General features: G+C 49.0%; 1 pseudogene; it reads left to right on the top strand.

Annotated features, from left to right (window-relative positions):
• The first annotated feature begins 2,901 nt into the window (after positions 1–2,901).
• LOC139577314 (CCR4-NOT transcription complex subunit 6-like) lies at positions 2,902–11,423 on the top strand (annotated as a pseudogene).
• The last annotated feature ends 1,641 nt before the right edge of the window (positions 11,424–13,064 follow it).

Raw genomic sequence — 13,064 nt, 5'->3', positions numbered from 1 at the left:
TAAGATATTCAAGTGAGAGAATGGTGTGGAGCCTTCCTCTGTCCTTCCTCGAACAACTCGGCAGAACCGTCTTTGTTTTGGCGATGGTCTTAGTTTTGCGACACCACCGCAGCTGACACGGCCGCCACTGACAAAACAGGGGAGACTGAAGTACTAATACTAATTGCTAAATGCCTTGCAAAGGTGATGCGCATACCTCCCGGTACTAATTGCCTAGGAGAGGAGAAACCATTCCCCCTCCAATACAGTCACACATTGCCCGGCCCCTTAATCCTGGTTGATGTGTCAACAATCATCTGCAAGTTAATAGCAGTCAGCAGTTCACACAGCAAGTAGTCTACTGGGAAAACAGTCACCACAACAGATAAAGACAGTACTAGACCACAACAGATAAAGACAGTACTAGACCACAACAGATAAAGACAGTACTAGACCACAACAGATAAAGACAGTACTAGACCACAACAGATATAGACAGTACTAGACCACAACAGATAAAGACAGTACTAGACCACAACAGATAAAGACAGTACTAGACCACAACAGATATAGACAGTACTAGACCACAACAGATAAAGACAGTACTAGACCACAACAGATAAAGACAAAAAGACAGTACTAGACCACAACAGATAAAGACAAAAATGATACTTATCACTCCTGGGGCAGTACTACATGCATCATGATGCATGCCATTGAGTTGTTGATGGTGTATTAAAGATTCCCCCCCACCTCCCTGCTCCTCCCTCCCTCTCCCAGCCATGTTCACAGTGATGTGTTACAACGTGCTGTGTGATAAGTACGCAACGCGTCAGCTGTACGGCTACTGTCCCTCCTGGGCCCTCAACTGGGAGTACAATAAGAAGGGCATCATGGAGGAGATCACACACTGTGACGCTGACATCATCAGTCTATAGGTAGGGTCTGACATCATCAGTCTACGGGTAGGGTCTGACATCATCAGTCTACGGGTAGGGTCTGACATCATCAGTCTACGGGTAGGGTCTGACATCATCAGTCTACGGGTAGGGTCTGACATCATCAGTCTACGGGTAGGGTCTGACATCATCAGTCTACGGGTAGTGTCTGACATCATCAGTCTTTGGGTAGGGTCTGACATCATCAGTCTACGGGTAGGGTCTGACATCATCAGTCTACGGGTAGGGTCTGACATCATCAGTCTACGGGTAGGGTCTGACATCATCAGTCTACGGGTAGGGTCTGACATCATCAGTCTACGGGTAGGGTCTGACATCATCAGTCTACGGGTAGGGTCTGACATCATCAGTCTACGGGTAGGGTCTGACATCATCAGTCTACGGGTAGGGTCTGACATCATCAGTCTACGGGTAGGGTCTGACATCATCAGTCTACGGGTAGTGTCTGACATCATCAGTCTACGGGTAGGGTCTGACATCATCAGTCTACGGGTAGGGTCTGACATCATCAGTCTACGGGTAGGGTCTGACATCATCAGTCTACGGGTAGGGTCTGACATCATCAGTCTACGGGTAGGGTCTGACATCATCAGTCTACGGGTAGTGTCTGACATCATCAGTCTATGGGTAGGGTCTGACATCATCAGTCTACGGTAGGGTCTGACATCATCAGTCTACGGGTAGGGTCTGACATCATCAGTCTACGGGTAGGGTCTGAGATCATCAGTCTACAGGTAGGGTCTGACATCATCAGTCTACGGGTAGGGTCTGACATCATCAGTCTACGGGTAGTGTCTGACATCATCAGTCTACAGGTAGGGTTTGACATCATCAGTCTATGGGTAGGATCTGACATCATCAGGTCTACGGTAGGGTCTGACATCATCAGTCTACGGGTAGGGTCTGACATCATCAGTCTACGGGTAGTGTCTGACATCATCAGTCTACGGGTAGGGTTTGACATCATCAGTCTACGGGTAGGGTCTGACATCATCAGTCTACGGTAGGGTCTGACATCATCAGTCTACGGGTAGGGTCTGACATCATCAGTCTACGGGTAGGGTCTGACATCATCAGTCTACGGGTAGGGTCTGACAGCATCAGTCTACAGGTAGCGTCTGATATCATCAGTCTACAGGTAGAGTCTGACATCATCAGTCTACAGGTAGAGTCTGACATCATCAGTCTACAGGTAGAGTCTGACATCATCAGTCTACAGGTAGAGTCTGACATCATCAGTCTACAGGTAGAGTCTGACATCATCAGTCTAAAGGTAGAGTCGAACATCATCAGTCTACAGGTAGGGTCTGACATCATCAGTCTACGGGTAGGTCGGACATCATCAGTTTACGGGTAGTGTCTGACATCATCAGTCTACGGGTAGGTCGGACATCATCAGTCTACGGGTAGGGTCTGACATCATCAGTCTACGGGTAGGGTCTGACATCATCAGTCTACGGGTAGGGTCTGACATCATCAGTCTACGGGTAGGGTCTGACATCATCAGTCTACGGGTAGGGTCTGACATCATCAGTCTACGGGTAGAGTCTGACATCATCAGTCTACGGGTAGGGTCTGACATCATCAGTCTACGGGTAGGATCGGACATCATCAGTCTACGGGTAGTGTCTGACATCATCAGTCTAAAGGTAGGGTCTGACATCATCAGTATACGGGTACTGTAGGGTCTCGCACGTCTAGAGGTAGTTAGGTTGGCCGTGCGTTGGAGATGTTCAATATTGTTGCGGAAAACAGAAGCTCCCGCTTAACTGCACTTGCAAAATATCACAAATGTATTTTCTGTGCAAAGTATAGCCTATGCAAGACGAGAACCAACCCCGGGTTCACACATTCTCTGTGAGGAACGTTGGCTTGTTGAATTACTCCCATAACATCTTAAATGCCAACTTTGTCCCAGAAACTAAATTCAATCGTCTTGGTCGTGTGTCCTCAGGACGTGGAGACGCAGCAGTACCAAGCTCTGTTCCTGGAGACACTGAAGGAGCGTGGGTATAACGGGTACTTCTACCCAAAGTCTCGTGCCAAACTGGTCTCAGAACAGGAGAGGAAACACGTGGACGGGTGTGCCGTGTTCTTCAAAACAGAGAAGGGAGTGAATCAATCAATCAAGTGGTTGTTTATCTGTGCTCGATTGAGCTTGCCTCTTGAACCTAGATCTGGTTATGTTTCAGATTTACTCTGGTGCAGAAACACACTGTGGAGTTCAACCAGGTTGCCATGGCAAACTCTGAGGGCTCAGAGGTCATGTTGAACAGGGTCATGACCAAGGACAACATTGGGGTCGCTGTCCTGCTGGAGGTCAACAAGGACATGTTCTCTGGTGGTGGTGAGGAACCTATCAATCAGTCAGTCAGACAAGTTCTCTGGTGGTGAGGAACCTATCAATCAGTCAGTCAGTCAGTCAGACAAGTTCTCTGGTGGTGAAAAACCTGTCAGTCAGTCAGACAACTTCTCTGGTGGTGAGGAACCTGGTGGTCAGTCAAAAAATAATTATTTGTGAAGCGTTCTCTGCCCGTGGAGATACTGTACCATTTGGAGTCATTTTCCCAGTACCAGATTGAACCAGTAGATGGCAGTCCCTGCTCTTCAAAGGGACAAGTTCTAAAAATGACTACAGTTTGTTGTTAACTCTCACCATTGTTCGTGGGGAAAAAAACACTATATGTCTGCCTTTGTGCAACTCGTCCTAAAAAAGTTCAGATGAGTTCAACCTGATGGACAAAAATAGAAAATATTTCATTGGTTTTCATTCATACGTTTCTGTGTAGCCTCAGTCTAACTCTCTGTGTCTGTTCCTCAGGCCTGAAACCGCTGCAGGAGAAGCAGCTGATCCTGGTAGCCAACGCCCACATGTACTGGGACCCGGAGTTCTGTGACGTCAAGCTGATCCAGACCATGATGTTCCTGTCGGAGTTAAAGAGCATCGCTGAAAAGGCACCTGAGCTCCGTGGGAACAGGCTCCCCGACCTCTGACCCAGCCTCCATCCCTATCGTGCTCTGTGCTGACCTCAACTCCCTGCCTGACTCTGGTAAGAACCTAACACTAACTCACACCCAACCCCTATCCCTATCATGCTCTGTGCTGACCTCATGTCGCTACCTGACAAACAAGAAAATGCTCAGGCAGATGCGTCGCTCCTAGTGGCCGGGGAGTTTAATGCAGGGAAACTGAAATCTGTTTGACCTAATTTCTACCAGAATGTCACCTGAACAGCTAAAGGAGACAAAACTCTAGATCACATTTACTCCACACACAGAAACACATACGAAGTTCGCCCTCGCCCTCCATTTGGCAAATCTGACCATAACTCCATCCTCTTAATTCTTGCTTACAAGCAAAAAACTCGAACAGGAAATATCAGTGACGCGCTCAATACAGAAGTGGTCCGACGAAGCGGATGCTAAGCTACAGGACTGTTTCTCTAGCAAAGACTGGAATATGTTCCGGGATTCATCTGATGGCATTGAGGAGTTTACCACATCTGTCACGGGCTTCATTAATAAGTGCATCCACGACGTCGTCCCCACAGTGACCGTACGTACATATCCCAACCAAAAGCCATGAATTACAGGCAACATCCGCAATGTGCTAAAGGCTAGAGCAAAGCGGGACACAAATCCGAACACTTATAAGAAATCCCACTGTGCCCTCAGACGAACCATCAAACAGGCAAAGTGTCAATACAGGACTAAGATCGAATCCTACTACACCGGCTCTGATGCTAGTCGGCTGTTGCAAGGCTTGCAAACTATCACAGATTACAAAGAGAAACCCAGCTGCGAGTTGCCCAGAGACGCAAGCCTACAAGACGAGCTAAATACCTTCTATGCTCGCTTCGAGGCAAGCAACACTGAACCATGCATGAAAGCACCAGCTGTTCCGGATGACTGTGTGATCACGCTCTCCGTAGTCGATGTAAGACCATTAAACAGGTCAACATTCACAAGACCGCAGGGCCAGATGGATTGCCAGGATGCGTACTCAGACCATGCGCTGACCAGCTGGCAAGTGTCTTCACTGACATTTTCAACCTGTCCCTGACCGAGTCTGTAATACCTACATGTTTCAAGCAGACCAACATAGTTCCCGTGCCCCAGAACACCAAGGTAAACTGTCTAAATGACTATCGCCTTATAGCACTCACATCTGTAGCCATTAAATGCTTTGAAAGGTTGGTCATGGCTCACATCAACGCAATCACCCCAGACACCCTGGACCCACTCGAAATTTGCATACCGCCAAAACAGATCCACAGATGATGGAATTTCTATTGCACTCCACACTGCCCTTTCCCACCTGGACAAAAGGAACACCTACATGAGAATGCTGTTTATTAACTACAGATCAGCCATCAACACCATAGTACCCTCCAAGCTCATCACTAAGCTAAGGACCCTGGGATGAAACACCTCTCTCTGTATCGCAATTGGATACTGGACTCTCTGATTACCCTCTCACCTGGGGAGGGTAATCATCTGCCACGCTGACCCTTAAATAGGGGGCCCCTCAGGGGTGCGTTCTTAGCCCCCTTCTGAACTCCCTGTTCACCCACGACTGCGTGGCCGCACATGGCCCAACACCATCATTAAGTTTGCTGACGACACGACGATGGTAGGCCTGATCACTGACGATGATGAGACAGCCTATAAGGAGGAGGTCAGAGACTGCCAGGACAACAATCTCTCCCTCGACGTCAGCAAGACAAAGGAGCTGATCGTGGACTACAGGAAGTGGAGAGCCGAGCACGCCCCCATTCACATAGAAGGGGCTGTAGTGGAGATGGTCGAGAGCTTCAAGTTCCTCGGTGTCCACATCACTAAGGATTTATCATGGTCCAAACACACCAACACAGTCGTGAAGAAGGCACGACAATGCCTCTTCCCCCTCAAGAGGCTAAAAAACATTTGGCATTGGCCCTTCAGTTCCTCAATCAGTTCTACAGCTGCACCATTGAGAGAATCTTGACTGGCTGCATCATCGCTTGGTATCACCGCTTGGTATGACAACTGCTCGGCATCTGACCGCAAGGCGCTACAGAGGGTAGCGAGTACGGCCCAGTACATCACTGGGGCCGAGTTCCCTGTCACCCAGGACATCACTGGGGCCGAGTTCCCTGTCACCCAGGACATCCATACCAGGCGGTGTCAGGCCTTCTTAAATGGTCAAGGACTCCAGCCACCCAAGTCATAGACTGTTCTCTCTGCTATCGCACGGTTTCCAGAGCGCCAAGTCTTAGACCAAAAGGCTCCTAGAAGGCTTCTGCCATAAGACTGTTGAACCTTTAATCAAATGGCTACCCAGACTTTCTGCTTTTCACCCCTACCTATATGTACTTAGTCAATCAATCACCTAACCAAACCAACATGTAGTATATTACCTCAATTAATCACCCCAACTATCTCGTACCCCAGTACTCTGACTCGGTACCGGTACTCCTTCTATAAAGCCTCGTTATTATTGTGTTAGTACTTTATTCTTTATCTATTTGCTAATTTTCATACTTTTTAACTGCATTGTTGGGAAAGTACTCGAAAATAAATTAATTTCACGGTGAACTCTACACTTGTTGTATTCGGCTCATGTGACAAATAAAAAAATAAAAAATGTGATTTGACTCTGGTAAGAACCTGACCATAGAAGTAGAATAAATAAACGGGAAAAGCCCCCCCACAGAAGGAGTTGGATGGGGATTCTCATTCTTGTAATTGTATTTCTAGAGACCTGTGGCTATGTCTACATAAGGGTACAAATTTAAAAAGGCCCTGAGGCCGATACGTAAAGGTTATTAAGGAGCAGTGAGACTAGCAAGAGCAGTGTGTGGGTTTCTCCTTTCTAGAGACCTGACACGGCTCAGAACCACTGGGACATGTTTCCTCTCTTGTCCTCGTGGGATTTTATTATGAACGACACGATCGATATGCTTTTTGCATTGTTTACACAACGGTACTGTGTCTGTGTGGAGTCTGGAGTCGCTAGGGCAACGGGCCTGCCTGCTCTGCTCGGGGAAGATGGCGGACGAGCAGACGGAGAGGTGTAACAAACAGAAGGAACTCCAGCTGCAGTGGCAGCTGGACAGAGAACTCATCCAAAAGGGCTTTGACTTTTCAAACACGGCAGAAAGATAACACCATTATGATGCCCTGTCACCTTATTAATTCAGCCACTTACTTAGAGAACTATCTACCTCTCTACACCCTGTTTCAATGCCCCCCCCCCCCCCTCTACACCCTGTATTACCTGTTTCCATGCCCACCCCCTCTACACCCTGTATTACCTGTTTCCATGCCCCCCTCTCTCTACACCCTGTATTAACTGTTTCCATGCCCCCCCCCCCCCTCTCTACACCCTGTATTACCTGTTTCAATGCCCCCCCCTCTCTACACCCTGTATTAACTGTTTCAATGCCCCCCCCCCCCCTCTACACCCTGTATTACCTGTTTCCATGCCCCCCCCCCTCTCTACACCCTGTATTAACTGTTTCCATGCCCCCCCCTCTCTACACCCTGTATTAACTGTTTCCATGCCCCCCCCCTCTCTACACCCTGTATTAACTGTTTCCATGCCCCCCCCTCTCTACACCCTGTATTACCTGTTTCCATGCCCCCCCCTCTACACCCTGTATTACCTGTTTCCATGCCCCCCCATCCCCCTCTCTACACCCTGTATTACCTGTTTCCATGCCCCCCCCTCCCCCTCTCTACACCCTGTATTACCTGTTTCCATGCCCCCCCCCCCTCTAGGAGTAGTGGAGGACCTGAGTAACGGTGGTGTAGCGGAGAATCACAAGGACTTCAGAGAGCTGCGCTACAACGAGGCTCTCACCAACTTCAGCTGCCAAGGCAACGGCAGCATCACTCACAGCTTCCAGCTGAAGAGCGCCTACCAGGGCAACCTCATGTCTTACACCAACTACACCTACGACTTTAGGGTAGGCTACACATCTATAGACTAACCCTACCCCTAACCCTACCAGGGCAACCTCTATAGACTAACCCTACGAGGACAGCCTCTATAGACTAACCCTACCCCTAACCCTACGAGGATAGCCTCTATAGACTAACCCTAGCCCTACGAGGACAGCCTCTATAGACTAACCCTACCCCTACGAGGACAGCCTCTATAGACTAACCCTACCCCTAACCTTACGAGGACAGCCTCTATAGACTAACCCTACCCCTACGAGGACAGCCTCTATAGACTAACCCTACCCCTAGCCCTACGAGGACAGCCTCTATAGACTAACCCTACCCCTACGAGGACAGCCTCTATAGACTAACCCTACCCCTAACCCTACCAGGACAACCTCTATAGACTAACCCTACGAGGACAGCCTCTATAGACTAACCCTACCCCTAACCCTACGAGGACAGCCTCTATAGACTAACCCTACCCCTACGAGGACAGCCTCTATAGACTAACCCTACCCTACGAGGATAGCCTCTGTAGACTAACCCTACCCCTACGAGGACAGCCTCTATAGACTAACCCTACCCCTAACCCTACGAGAACAGCCTCAATAGACTAACCCTACCCCTACGAGGACAGCCTCTATAGACTAACCCTACCCTACGAGGATAGCCTCTATAGACTAACCCTACCCCTACGAGGACAGCCTCTATAGACTAACCCTACCCCTAGCCCTACGAGGACAGCCTCTATAGACTAACCCTACCCCTACCCTACGAGGACAGCCTCTATAGACTAACCCTACCCCTACGAGGACAGCCTCTATAGACTAACCCTACCCTACGAGGATAGCCTCTATAGACTAACCCTACCCCTACGAGGACAGCCTCTATAGACTAACCCTACCCCTAGCCCTACGAGGACAGACTCTATAGACTAACCCTACCCTACGAGGATAGCCTCTATAGACTAACCCTACCCCTACGAGGACAGCCTCTATAGACTAACCCTACCCCTAGCCCTACGAGGACAGACTCTATAGACTAACCCTACCCTACGAGGATAGTCTCTATAGACTAACCCTACCCCTACGAGGACAGCCTCTATAGACTAACCCTACCCCTACAAGGACAGCCTCTATAGACTAACCCTACCCCTACCCTACGAGGACAGACTCTATAGACTAACCCTACCCCTACGAGGACAGCCTCTATAGACTAACCCTACCCCTAACCCTACGAGGACAGCCTCTATAGACTAACCCTACCCCTACCCTACGAGGACAGCCTCTATAGACTAACCCTACCCCTAACCCTACGAGGACAGCCTCTATAAACTAACCCTACCCCTACCCCTACGAGGACAGCCTCTATAGACTAACCCTACCCCTACCCTACGAGGACAGCCTCTATAGACTAACCCTACCCCTACGAGGACAGACTCTATAGACTAACCCTACCCTACGAGGATAGTCTCTATAGACTAACCCTACCCCTACGAGGACAGCCTCTATAGACTAACCCTACCCCTAGCCCTACGAGGACAGACTCTATAGACTAACCCTACCCCTACCCTACGAGGACAGCCTCTATAGACTAACCCTACCCCTACGAGGACAGCCTCTATAGACTAACCCTAGCCCTACGAGGACAGCCTCTATAGTCTACCACTAATCTCAACCCTACGAGGACAGCCTCTATAGTCTACCACTAATCTCAACCCTACGAGGACAGCCTCTGTAGTCTACCACTAATCTCAACCCTACGAGGACAGCCTCTATAGTCTACCACTGACCCTACAAGGACAGCCTCTATAGTCTACCACTGACCCTACAAGGACAGCCTCTATAGTCTACCACTGACCCTACAAGGACAGCCTCTATAGTCTACCACTGACCCTACAAGGACAGCCTCTATAGTCTACCACTGACCCTACAAGGACAGCCTCTATAGTCTACCACTGACCCTACAAGGACAGCCTCTATAGTCTACCACTGACCCTACAAGGACAGCCTCTATAGTCTACCACTGACCCTACAAGGACAGTCTCTATAGTCTACCACTGACCCTACAAGGACAGCCTCTATAGTCTACCACTGACCCTACAAGGACAGCTTCTATAGTCTACCACTGACCCTACGAGGACAGCCTCTATAGTCTACCACTGACCCTACAAGGACAGCTTCTATAGTCTACCACTGACCCTACGAGGACAGCCTCTATAGTCTACCACTGACCCTACAAGGACAGCCTCTATAGTCTACCACTGACCCTACAAGGACAGCCTCTATAGTCTACCACTGACCCTACAAGGACATACGCATTGACTTACACCAAATACACATACGACTTCAAGGTTAAGCTGACTGGATACTGTCGCTCTCTCACGCCTTCCCTCTCACTCCTTCTCTCTCACGCCTTCCCTCTCACTCCTTCTCTCTCTCTCTCTCTTACTGTACTTCTCTCTCCTCTCTCTCCTTCTCTTCTTTTCTTACTCTCTCCTTCCATTTCTCTCCCTCCTCTCTCTCTCTGTCCCTCCGCCTTTCTCCCTCCTCTCCGTCTCTCTCTCTGCCTCCTCTCTCCTGCTCTCCCTCTCGCTGTACTCCTTCTCTCCTCTCTCTCCTTCCATCTCTCTCCCTCCTCTCTGTCCATCTGTCGTTCTCCTTCCTTCTCTCCATCTCTCTCTCTCTGCCTCCTTCTCTCTCTCTCCCCATCACCCCATACTGTAGAGCAAAGTGTCAACATTACAGAGCATCCATGATGCTAAAATATATTTTTAGAATTTTTTAACGTATAGCAATGCTAACAAGATCTTTCACCGTTCTTTCTTTATTTCTTCCTCCCTCCCTGTGCAGGGCGTGATCGACTACATCTTCTTCTCCAAGACTCACATGTCTGTAGCCGGCTTGCTCGGTCCCCTGGAGTCTCAGTGGTTAACGGACAACAACATCACCGGCTGTCCCCACATCCCCTCTGATCACTTCTCTCTGCTCGCCCAGCTGGAGCTCCACCCGCCCCTCACCACCTCCTCCTCCCTCAACGGCCTGCACCTGCCTGTCCACAGGTAATGGTTGTCCCGACCACTCACCCCTGACCCCTTTGAACCCTGACCTTTGAACCCCTAATGCCCCGCCTCCTCTGCCGAAAAGGACCTTGTACATTTTCTTATCGTGTCCCTAATCACAAACCATCCAAGGAGCTCCGACGCAGACAACCCATTCCCCAAAGGAGTGAAGTATTCTCCCCGTACTGCTCCTTTTTTTAACCTCCATTTTGAACACAGATTGTATTTCTCTTTGTTTTGCTTGTTGTCGTTTTTCTCGTCCATTTGAACGGCTTGATACCAAATCATGTTTTGTGTTGTTTTCTGGTCATATGCTACTGCTGCTGCCCGTCTCCTTGGAAACTTCTGTGTCAGAAATAGCACCCTATTCCCTATATAGTGCACTACTTTTGACCAGGACCCAATGCGATATAGGAAATAGGTTTCCATTTGGGAGGAAGCCCCAAGTTTAGGTCATCCTGGTCTGATGTCAGGCCACCTGATGTGTTTTTGCCTCGGCCCGGTCTGGGTGGGCCCGGTCTGGGTGGGCCCGGTCTGGATGGGCCCGGTCTGGGTGGGTCCGGTCTGGGTGGGTCCGGTCTGGGTGGGCCCGGTCTGGATGGGTCCGGTCTGGATGGGCCCCGTCTGGATGGGCCTGGTCTAGGTGGGCCCGGTCTGGGTGGGTCCGGTCGGGCTGGGTGGGTGGGGCTGGGTGGGTCCGGTCTGGGTGGGTCCGGTCTGGGTGGGCCTGGTCTGGGTGGGCCCGGTCTGGATGGGCCCGGTCTGGGTGGGTCCGGTCTGGATGGGCCAGGTCTGGGTGGGTCCGGTCTGGGTGGGTCCGGTCTGGGTGGGCCCGGTCTGGGCCCGGTCTGGGTGGGCCCGGTCTGGGTGGGCCCCGTCTGGATGGGCTCGGTCTGGGTGGGTCCGGTCTGGATGGGCCCGGTCTGGGTGGCCTGGCTGAGAGTAAGAAAAGCTTTTTGCCATAATCTAATAACAGTACGATGACAGCCGCCATCCGGGTTTCTCTCTGGTTGAGAAATCCACTCCTCAAGACAAGTTAGGACATCCAGAGTTCTACTGAATTGCATTTGCTGATCATGTTAAAGTTACCGTCGTTTCATCATACACCCAAACAGGACTTCTTCTTCTTCCTTCTCCAAAATGACGGTGGTGTTTGGGACTTTTCACTACTGCTCTATTTGGAGTTAAGTACGGTAAGAAGATTTTTTAGCAAAATGTGAAATGTTGTCATCTCTAACATGTGTCTATGGAAGCCTATAAGGGTCAATCAGTGAACAGGATCCCAGCATTACTATTGTAACAGAAACACAGCTTCAGTATTAACATACTTTGCTCTCAGCTTCTCATGCTGCTATGTAAGTTGACACTATGCATTGATTTTCCCTCGCCTGTTTGAGTGGTGTGTGTTCCTGACCCAAAGAAAATTATCCGATTTTTTTTCGATTGCACCTTTTCAAAAGACCACAAAGTTACAGCAACAAAATGTCCCAGAAATTATCCTTGAAATCACCAGAAATGTCTCTTACAAGAGTAGATTTTAAACAGAAAGTCATCATCATATTTAGTCTTTAGCTTTTAAACTGCAGTGTTTTTAAAATATCTTTAACATCTTAATTAGCCCAACTTCCCTGAGGCTCATAGCCCCCAGGAGTCCAACATCAATCAATTTAAAGATTGATTGATTGAAGAATCTTCCCAAAACCAATCAGATTTGCTTGCCGTGTGTTGCAATATCTATTTATTAACATGAGAAAGGGTTTGGTTTGTTTTCCAAGCCAGATGCCATTTATAATCATATCAGTGATCTTATAACCACAACGCAGAGCTGAATATATTTCTAAAGACTTGAGACAACTGCAAGGGGTTTTTAAAGGTCTATGCTATAGCTAGATAGCACTAGCTTCTAAACCATTGTAAATGTGTTTTGTGTAAGTTATATAAAGAAAAATACTTTACAGTTCCATCCAAAATGCCATTCTTATTACCTCATATAGGGCATTACTTTTAACCAGGGCCCATTGTGTAGTGCATTATGTAGGGAATAGGTTGCTATTTAGGACACAGCATAACTCAATGTGTTAGCCCCTTGCTGAGGTAGGATCCATGGCTACCTCTTCCATTCATCAGTGATAGCC

Source organism: Salvelinus alpinus, chromosome 5, assembly GCF_045679555.1.
Source record: "Salvelinus alpinus chromosome 5, SLU_Salpinus.1, whole genome shotgun sequence".
NCBI classification, from domain to species: domain Eukaryota; kingdom Metazoa; phylum Chordata; class Actinopteri; order Salmoniformes; family Salmonidae; genus Salvelinus; species Salvelinus alpinus.
The sequence above is the reverse complement of the archived record's forward strand: the minus strand, read 5'-3'. Positions and strand labels throughout refer to the sequence as shown.